Source organism: Phoca vitulina, unplaced genomic scaffold (assembly GCF_004348235.1).
Source record: "Phoca vitulina isolate PV1807 unplaced genomic scaffold, GSC_HSeal_1.0 scaffold8, whole genome shotgun sequence".
NCBI lineage: Eukaryota > Metazoa > Chordata > Mammalia > Carnivora > Phocidae > Phoca > Phoca vitulina.
The window spans coordinates 44,788,521-44,799,313 of NW_022589711.1; positions in this window are offsets into that span (position 1 = coordinate 44,788,521).

The window sequence follows — 10,793 nt, forward strand, 5'->3', positions numbered from 1 at the left end:
AGCTGACATATGCCCACTTTGAAGGTCAGCACTGGGGAAGGCAATGAGCTTGTCCTTTCCAACAATGGCTGCAGAGACGGTGGTCTGACCAGGATGTATACTGCAATTTTCTTAGCGTCCCTATGGAGGGATTTGGCAAAGGGTCAAGAATGAATATGAATGTGCTATGTTCAGCCACAGTGAGAAAACTGGTTTGGCTAGAGTAAAGGGGCCGTATTAGGAAGTGAGGGGGGTTTGTCTGGATATGCAAGACTGGGTTAGATTATTGAGAGCGCCCAGAGTGGAGCCGAGGGGCTACAATTAGTTCCAGAACCACAGAATGTTGTAGCTCTTCTAGTCTATCCCTTTCCTTTATAGGATGAAAAACTTGAGCTCAAAGAAGTAAATTCACTTGCCCAAGGTCCAACAGTGTGTTAACAGCAGAGCAGAGATGAGAATCCCGAGGCTTTTCTATAAACCACATGGTGGACTGGGTCTGGGAAGGACTTTGGAGAAAGAGCATTACTAAATCAATAACCTTTAGCAAGTGTCTTACCTCCTCTGAGCCTCTGTGAGATAACATAAACCCTCCCCAGGCTGCATTAGCCTGGGGGTAAAAGCAGAGACTTGGCAGAAGTCACAAAGCTGTATTTCTTGGACTCCACCCCCATCAGCTTGTGGGAATTGTAGATTTCCCCAAATTCCCTCCCAGTTAGTCCTTGCACACTCCAGCGGAGATCTCAGTCAAGTCCTGGGCTCTGGACATATTAGCTGCTCTTGCTTTATCTCTCCTCCTTGCTTTGGTTGTTGAGGTTGATGTCCTCAAACTCTACTGATGTCCCGACTTGGTGTCCAACAGTATCTACAAGTCCTGTCTTGATGCTGCTGTAGAGAGCATTGTCCCACAGGGCGCAGAAAGCACTGTTTTCCTCCCACTGCCCTTTTGTATGGTTTTTCAAAAATGGAACCAAAGTGATTTTTGGTGTTTGTTCACTTTGTACGTCAGCTGTCATACCTTGGGAGTGGGGTCTGGATGACAGGACAATCTGAGTGGTTCACTCCCTGCTGCACTCAGAGTTCAAGCTCCCCTCCAAAACTGGCTCATTGCCCTTCAATTTCTCACCATTGTATCTGTGGTGCCCAGCACATTGTAAGGGCTCAACAAATATTTGTCCAGTGAATTAGTGTGCAAATTTCTCTTCCAGTGGATTCTCTCTTTAAACTTAGAAAATTAATTTTTTTCCCAGGAGGTTCAAACCAGCCCCTGAATACTTGTTCACCTCATTCTCTCTTCAGACTCCAGATGGGCTTGTCTGAACCTTAGGGTAAACATGGCTTAGGCTTCAGCTAGGACCGTATAAATCTAGGGTGCGTGCAATGAGATAATGTAGATAAACGTGTCCAGCATAAAGCCTGGGATATCATAGATAACTCAACATTGTTATTCCTTTTCTTTCTTTTGCCTAACTAGGATCACTGACTCAGAAGGGGGAAAAACATCAAAGGCTTCACACAAAGAAATTGATTCAAAATGAAAGCAATTTGGAATCAGGAAAATTATGGTGCATCCACATATGACATAATGTGGGTAGTTCTACTCACTGAACCTTAAAAAGGCTACATGGATTTTATTTATTACAATTTTACTTTAGATGCTCATCTATTTCCGAAGAGGACTGAAGGCAAGTAAAAAAGTTGGAAAACAAACGCATATACAAGAAAAGAAGGAAAAGAAGAATGACTATGTCAACCAGCGGGGTAGGGTTATGTGATAAAAGAATGGCAAGAGTGATGCTGGGGACAGAATGCGGGTGCAGGGCCAGGTGGCTGGGGAGGGCAGAGGTGGTTGTCAGTGGATGAACACACTATAGGTGAGTGTGTTTTGGGGCCGACACTATAGAGGTGTATCTGTGGGAGCTCCTAGGTGAGGGGAAAGTGCTCAGTGTTTCTTTGGTCAATCTAAGAATAAAGTAGAAATCTGCTTAAAAGGCAACAAAAAGGGGCACCTGGGTGGCTCAGTCAGTTAAGCATCTGGCTTCAGCTCAGGTCATGATCCCAGAGTCCTGGGATGGAGCCCCGCATCGGGCTCCCTGCTCCTCCCTCTCCTGCCGTTCCCCCTGCTTGCGCTCTCTCTCTTTCAAATAAATAAATAAAATCTTTAAAAAAAAATGTAAAAGGCAACAAAAAAAGGTATGTTGACCGATTTGAACTTGGAAATGAAAAATACTACTGCTTGGAAGAAGACAATTTGTGCAGATGCAACAGAATGATATTTGAGGTGTTAACCACTGCATTCTTTTCTTCTCCTCTTTTTTTTCTCTTCTCCATCTCATTCTGGCCTCAAGGCAAGAGAAGAGAAAGCCCCCTGGATTTTCTAGACCTTGGGAGTGGCGTGAGAGGGCATGTCTAGTCCTGTGAGTGGGGCAAGAGAGTTAATTCAGAGAGTGCCAGAGAGCACTCCAGAGAAAGCTGGAACCCTGGGGCGGAGTGTCTCAGGATGAAGAGACAGGCATCAGAGGGATGTGATCTGGACAGTCCCCACAGAGAATCTGATGAGGCCATGACCACAAGTCAGGGAGCCCCAGCACCAGGACAGTGCAGTCTCCATTCAAAGGAGGACCAAACATTACCTGAGCCAAGCCCAACTATAAGGGCCTTAGAAGCTACAGAAGGATGTCATCATCGGCCTCACAATCCCACTGAAGGGGGAGCATTTGCAGAATCCCATCTTCCTCCAGGAACTCAATACCATCCCCAAGGGGAAAGGGGAAGTCATCTTAAATTGAAGAAATGTTAAATAAAAAATGACAGAGAAATCTGAATTTTATTGAGTTTACTTCAAACTGACTAGAATACATTTCTTGCATCAAGCAGAAAATGAGAGCAGAAATTAACCTGAGTTATAAGAAAATGAAGTTCCGTGTTTGCACATCCTAATCTGTGGATGTGAAATTTGTACCTGCTATTTGGTTTTTATTGTCGCTGTTGCTATAGTAACACTTCAGTTAACCAGAGAGCAGCCTTCCAGGCTTTTAAACTTCAGGCATAGCCCTAAGTGGAGATTAAAGCTATTTCTAATGACAAATGTCCCTGGACATGGAGTGACAATGAAATGGTATAAGTAGGAAAGGTCTGAAGGGCTCACGCTGAGATGGTTGATTTGTATGCCAGAAGCCTTCACGGTCTCGTCTCTCTTCCACCACATCTTAGTTGTGTGACCTTGGACAAGTCATCTAACCTCTCGGAGACCAAGAACTGCAGTGGGAGATGTGTGAGTGCACTTGGGAAACCGTGACGAGCTATACATGTGCAATGCGTACTTTCCCTGTCAGATGATGACTTCAGGTCCCACTGGGCGGCATTTGCCCCTCAGCCCCTGATCCAGTGCTTAGCATGGCTGCATGCTCACTGTATGTAGCTTGAACTGAACCGAACACGTTGCCCACAGCTAGTAAGGTCAGAATGCTCCTTGGGAAAATGAAGAATACAAGAAGAGGGGTAAGGAGAGGAAGGAAAAGAAAAAGGGGAGGAAGCAGAGCAGAATGAACAGAGCAGGAAACAGTGGACAAGTCTGGCAGGAGCCCTCCGGAGCCAGACCCACTAGCCGTGTGACCTTGGCCAAGTTAGCTCACCATGCTGGACCTCATCTGCCAAACGGGAATAATAATAGTACCTACTAAAATAAATAAAATAAAATCTTTAAAAAGAGGGTGGCGCTGCCTGGGTGGCTCAGTGGGTTAAGCGTCTGACTTTTGGTTTTGGCTCAGGTCATGGGCTCCTTGCTCACTGGGGAGTCTTCTCCTCTCCCTTTGCCCCTTCCCCCGATCACACTCACACACACACACACACGCACACACTCTCTCTCTCTCTCAAAAAATAAAATAAAATAAAATCTTAAAAAAAATAACAGTACCTATTGCATAGGGTCCATGTGAGGATTACATGAGTTAGCAGAAGAAAGTAACTAGTGTATAGTAAGAGCTCTGTTAATTATTTTGATTATTAAACACATCCACAGGGCATATGAAAAATGGGTACTTATTAATAATTAAAGAAATGCAAATGAAAACAAAATACCATTGTCACCTGTTGGCAAAGATTATTTTAAAAAAGTGTAATTCTTGAACCCTTCACATTCTATGAAGATATAAATGAAGTACAGGGCATGGTGATTGGGGAGGAAATAATTTTTTTAAGAGGATTTCTTGGAAAGTGTTGTGCTGAGAATCACACACACACACACACACACACACACACACACACACCCCGTCAAGGGTAGGAGGCCAGTGCTACCCATCAACTCAAGCCTAGGGAAGGGGATTTCAACAGGATGGCTCAGAAAACTAGATATGTGACCCCTACAGTTGGAGGAGGGGAGTGCCGGAGGCTGGTATCTGTTCCCATGAACCTAGAGGGCAAGCGAGGTGGATGGACCGCTCGGGAGGCTGAGAGGGGGAGAGTTGCAGTCAAGGAGACCCAGCAGGGAAGCCTCAAAAAGATACATGAAAATTCCCATAAGAGAGTCGGCTTTAAATATTTGCTGTGCTATGAGGAGCACAAGGCCAGTTCATGATAGTACCAGTTAAATAAAAACTTTCTTTTCCTCCTTCCCACTCCCTCTTCCCCTGCTGTGACCACGGAGGGATGAGAAACAGCAGGCAGTGAGAAGGAGAGAAAATAGGCTGACCACTCTCATTGCCAAAGGCAGACAGCTTGCCAGCAAGTGATCCCAGTTGGGCAATGGGCGAGAAGTCTTATCTTTGAATGAAGATTAAAGGGCTAATAGCATTAACATTCTATTACTGAATTTAAGACTGTGTTTGCCTCTTCCAGTGATCACAGGCTGTTTCGCTCTTTAAAAATGAGTAAAGTTTATACATTCAGGGACAGAAAGTCGATTTCCTCCGGTAAGCAAGATTAAAGAGACATGGGAAGCAGGAAAAAAAGTTGTTTTATTATTACATCCTGTGATTCCTTTTTCCTGAGTGTGTATTGTTTTTGGGCGGCGATCCTCTGTTGCTGTGGGTGGCTGTATTTGCCTGCCAGCATCCACCTGCTCAGGTAGCAGCTCCTTGATTTCCCGGTAGGGAATGCCTTCCTCCAGGTGGTAGTTTGGGGAGACATGTTAATCAAGGCGCCCCCTCGCTCTGGCTAAGAGAAGGGCATGTACCCAAGCTAAGTCTGTTGGACTTTCTCTCCAGAATCTTGGACCTTGAAGGCAGGAGGACTGGTATGCTGTAGTTACTTCATCCCTGCCACTCTGACTAGATCCTCTACCCAGGTCTCTGGAACTTTCCCTCCCCTCACTCTATGGGCCACCCCATGTCCTTCAAATATATTTCTTTCCCACATATATTCGTCATTGCCAGTTTCTACTGCTTGCAATGGAAAGATCCTAAATGTTAAACCGGAGAGAAACCGTACGTGTCAGCACAGAGCTGGCGATGGGACGAGTGTCCTCCTATGAGGGGGATTCCCGAGTTCCTCCAATGAAAATGTCACAGAGCACATCTCAGCTTTTGTGTCATAAGAGGTGGCAGGAAGGGAGGGAGGTAGCCACACATATATGTAGATATGGATAAAATTTTTATTTCATTTATCATATAGCCATCTCTCCAGCCCAGTGCTAATGGAAACGACATATGGGTGTGAACCAGCAAGTGTGGTTGATGGAGTCATGTATTTTCTGAAGAGCTGCTTTGGCATTTCAAAATAAGACACATAATTAGAGGTTATACCAAGTTAGTGAAAAGTAATCACTTCGTCATGAAGCTATAGACCAGTTTTGTGGCTTTTTCAAGAAACTGTTTTCTGACTACTGTCTCTCTTGAGCAGTTTTATAGTGTTTCTGAAACTGGTTTGTTATTATGTGAGGCTTAATGATCTCTATCCCAGTAGGTGTCAGTGAGTCAAATGTCCTGAGGTTTAAGCAGAATAAAATAGATTAAAATTAAGAAATGTGTTGAGCCCTGTGGCAGACATTGTCGGTGCCCTGCTAATAGCCATCCCCCTACCATCACTTCTTTGCTAATAGAATATGTGTGCTGTTCAGATGTCAGGCAGTCATGTATTTCAGAGATATGTCACCCCAGCCCCAGTCCAACAGGTAATCTTAGTCCTTTAAAATAATTCTATTTATTTTGTTAGTGATCAGCTTTGAAAAGGACATGTGACTGAATTTGCTGAGTAGAACATTTCAAGAGAGATTGCTGAGTCTCAACCAAAAACGCCAGAGATTGCCCCTCTTCTGCCTCTGGATGGTGGTGTGTGGGGATGTGATGCCTAGAGATAGTGCAGCTACCTTGTGCCTATGAGGAAAGCTAGGTAAAATCCTTGGATAACAGGAAAGGTAGACAGAACTTGGATCACCGATAATGTTAAGTCAATTAATTGACCGACTCTAAAACTGTCTTACCTTTAGACTTCTGTGAATTAATGCTAAATCTTTTTATTTTTTCAGTCATTTGGAGTTGTTTTCTGTATTTGGAAGCCTTGTTCCTTGAGGATTTTATAATCTCTTTTAAAATTTTTGCAGTTGCTGTCAGACAAAGATATTTTTCCTAACTGGTACTAACATCCTTTGAACTTTATATGAAAGATTACTTGAGAACCACAGAATTCCCTAGGTAAGCAAAGCTATCCTATTACTAGATAATTACAAAATGCTCCCTGAGGTTATGGTCTGATAATATTTTACCAGCTTCCTGCCATCCCCCATCACCCTCCCCACTCCATGTTACTTTCCTGATCTGGCCCATGGACCAGGGGATATGCTGAATATGAAATATTATTACAAAACAAATGTCATGAGCAAGCTGCTTTATCATGTAGACACTACAGAGGATTTCTTCTATCTTGTGACAATATTAAAGATATGGCTTTCATATTGCTTGCGCCTGGGAGTCTGTCAGAAGTCAAACATTTAAGAAAAACTTGAGGAAATCATGATCAGTGGCGTATTTGGAGAAAAGTGTCACCTGATGAGAAAGAGGATGATAATATCAATGATATTTTGAATAAATTGGTGTTGAAATACTCTTGCACAACTTCTTGGCAATGGCAAAATATAATCTTCCTTCACATCCCAACACAAACCTCCCACACATGAAGGCATAGTGGGTCCCAGTGTAGCTGACCAGGTAGAGATGCGGAATAACTGATATGGTTTCCATGGCTGCCAGAAGGTTAAAAGACATGGATGGCCACGGTGACAGGAAAAAGCTATTCTGGAGGACCAAGCAATCACAGGGGAGGAGGCAGCTCTGACCTTTGAGTTGCTAATTAATTTTGCAGAAAAGCAACTTGCAGTACATTGCCCCCAAGAGCAGGCAGGATACAATCTTCACCTAGCTTCATGAGAGAGAAGCAAATAGCCAAAAAGCAAGCTGACTTTGGGATTTTCCAGGAGAGCAATTTGCAGGGTTTCCTGGGGTCAGTGATCATTTAGCCCTATGGCCATCGTGTCTGCCACAATTATCTCAGTGCAAAGTGATGGCCAGTGTTTGAGAGGCTGACGGAGACTGCATGGCATGGGGGGAGGGGGGCACCCCAGGCTTTGATGCCACCTACCTCCTACCGCTCCTGTCTGCAGTCTCCACCCATCCCCAGCTGTGTGACCTCTGGCAAATTCTTGACCTTCTTTTAAACCTTATTTTTTCCCCTTCTAAAGTACAGATAACAGGCTCACCTGCCTGCAAAGTTTATTATAAAGATTGAAGGAGATAATCTGAATGTAGTGGATGCCTATTGTTTCGTGGTTCCATAACCCTTTATCTTAGGACACTCCCCTCCACCTACAAGGTTTTCAGAGCGTTCATCTTACTGGTACCGGGACCCCATGGCCACGGTTGACTGGTGCCAGACACACAGGAACCTAACGGAAGTTTAGGAACTGAAACAACCCAGAAAGAAAGGCTAGTCTCATTCTGAAAGTGAGAACCAATACACTGAAAAGAAGGTAGCCCTGTTCTGCAGAGCAGAAAAACATTGTCAGCCATGAGAGAGAATAAGGAAGGAGAAGCCCAAAGATAAGTAGAGATGAGAAGAAGGAATTTCCCCTGCTCCCCCCAACCTTTCTCCACCACCCCCCCACCCCAGGGCAGGGCTCCAGCCTGGTCCCAGTCAATTCCTGGTGCTCAGACCCCATAAATCGCTCTGATCATCTCCATTTTTACCTAGCTTAGCAACAGTCGTTTCCTGATAGTAGCAACGGAGTCCTTCATAATAAGGCATATTATAAAATAGTGGGTTCTCACTCATTCAACACGTATGTCTCTGTGCCCACTCTGTGCCAGGCACGACTTTAGGGATGGGATATACAGTCCCAAACTTCATGGAACTCCCTGTTCAGTGGGGAATACGGGCATTCACAGATAATCACCCAAATAGATATATGATATACTCTTGGTGCTTTTCCCTTGTGTTATTAGAAAAAGGCTAAATTATGCCCCAAACAGACACTGATAAGATGGAGGAACATCCTGATGGGGTTAAAGGTCAAGTCCTGGCACTTCAACAGTTAAACATCAGTCATGTGGAAAATGTACTAATCCTAACAGCTTATCCCCTCCTGCCAGATGAGTGAAGCCTCCCGTTTCCCATCATCACCTTTATTGCTCTCTTTAAATCCTGGGGTTTCAATTTCCCTTCCCAACAGAATGATTCTGCTTTTAACAACCCCAGGCCTTTCTCCCTGTTATTCTGTAGCCCCAGGCTGGTGCATCCACATCATATAAGAGAGCCATCTCTCCCGAGCAAAGGGTGGCACAGACCCCAAGGAGCTGTGCTGTCACTGATTTATGACTCCTTGTCCTCTGCCTGTTGAGGGAAATCACTTTATCAAGATGAAAAGTCAGGGGTGGGGGTGGAGCATGGTTTCCTGTTTGGCTCCACGCACTCTCCTGCATATTCCAGAAGCACTTATATTTATAAGTCATCAGGACTGCATGTGAGTGATGGGGAGAGAAATTACCAAATATTGAACAGAGGTGTGTGATTTGCCTTACATTTATTCAGTTATGCTTTTAAGGATTCCAACACAGGATGGGGAGGGAGAGCGATTCTGAATGTAGAAATAAGGAGCAAAGGCATCTGGTCTGGAGACATTTTAGGGGAGATTCTTTTCTGTCTCTTTAGTCTCCCATTCAACGAATCCGAATGCACCTGTGGCTCATTAGGGTCATCTGCATTGTCACATTTCAGAACCAGACATTTCTTGTGCATCCTCCTCGTTAAACCCATTGTTTCACAGACGAGAAAACTGAGGCTCAAAATGGAGGAACGATTTGCTCACGGTCATCCTGTAAAATGCGGGCAGGGACTAAAAAGCAGATCTTTGACCTCTGACCCATTATTATCAGGACTTTTGTGCTGGGTGAAGGTGCTGTACAGTGGCCTCAGGATGGTGTGTAGCGACTGCATCATTAGGGTGTTCCCAGTCTCAGACAGACATATGAAAATACACACAAGGCAGAATTTCCTTACTACTTGTTTCCATCGAAGTAGTGATGCAATCACATTATAAAATCTTGGGGAGTAGGGAAGAGAAAAAATGATCCTATCATCATCATCATCATCATCACACAATCTATGTTAGCATTTTGTTCCTTTCCTTTCTAATTTTTTTCCTTTACATTTAGTTTTCCCTGTATGTAGTTGTGCGTACCGTGTATCTGCACAACCTTGTGTCCTGCATTTTCATTTAACTTCATGGCACAAGCATTTTCCATGTTATTGGTTTCTCTTCATAGCCATAATTTTAATGATTACTTAATATTTTACCAAGTAGATGTGCCACAGTTTACTTACCCATTCCTGTATCATTGGACATTTAGGTTTCTCCAGTTTTCCATTAATATAAATAATGCTGCAATGAGCATCTTATGCATAGAGCACTCCGCGCCACCCCCCCCATATTTATGTCATTTCTCTAGGAGAGTTTCCAAAAGTGGAATAACTAGGCCAATGATTCTAAAGTTTTATGGCTCTTGATGCATATTGCCAAATTGCCCACCAAAAGCTTCTTACCAATTTACATGAACAGTTTTGAAGAAGAGTCAGAAAGGTGACCAAATAAAAACTTAGCAAGGAATTAAATTAAGAAGCACTTCATGTATGCATCATGTATGCATGCTGGGTAAGTGCATTCTGAGTTGGCTGCTGTGGGATAATCCTCTTTCTCACTGGGTTGAAAGAGAGGAAGAAAGTAAAGGCCCTCAGGCTTGTCACCCCATTACCATCTCCAGACTTCTGGGCTGTAGTTCTCATGGCTGTACAATAGAATCACCTAAAATACTTCCCAAACTGCTAATATCCTGGGCTGGTCCCCAGAGATTCTGGTTTAATTGGCTTGGGGTGTTGGTCCAGCTCGGAGATTGTAGAAGTTTCCCAGGTGAATATAACGGGCCAGCAAGCTCCCCTGCATGGACTCAGAGACAGGCAGGGAGGCAGAAGAGGTCAACGGAAGCAAAGACCCTGAGTGATGTCCCAGACCTACTTCCTTCTCTGCTTCCTGTGCCCCGGGAGGCCTCAACCCATGGGTGCCAAAAAGTCTCCCACTGCTCCTCCCATCCTGAGGCCGGATGTGTCTGCTGCATCTAGCTCTCACGCCCTGACCTTAGAGGACCAGGGATTCCAGCGATTAAGAAATGCAGAAGAGGGGTGCCTGGGTGGCTCAGTCGTTAAGCGTCTGCCTTCGGCTCAGGTAATGATCCCAGGGTCCTGGGATCTAGCCCCACATTGGGCTCCCTGCTCCGCGGGAAGCCTGCTTCTCCTTCTCCCACTCCCCCTGCTTGTGTTCCCTCTCTCGCTCTCTC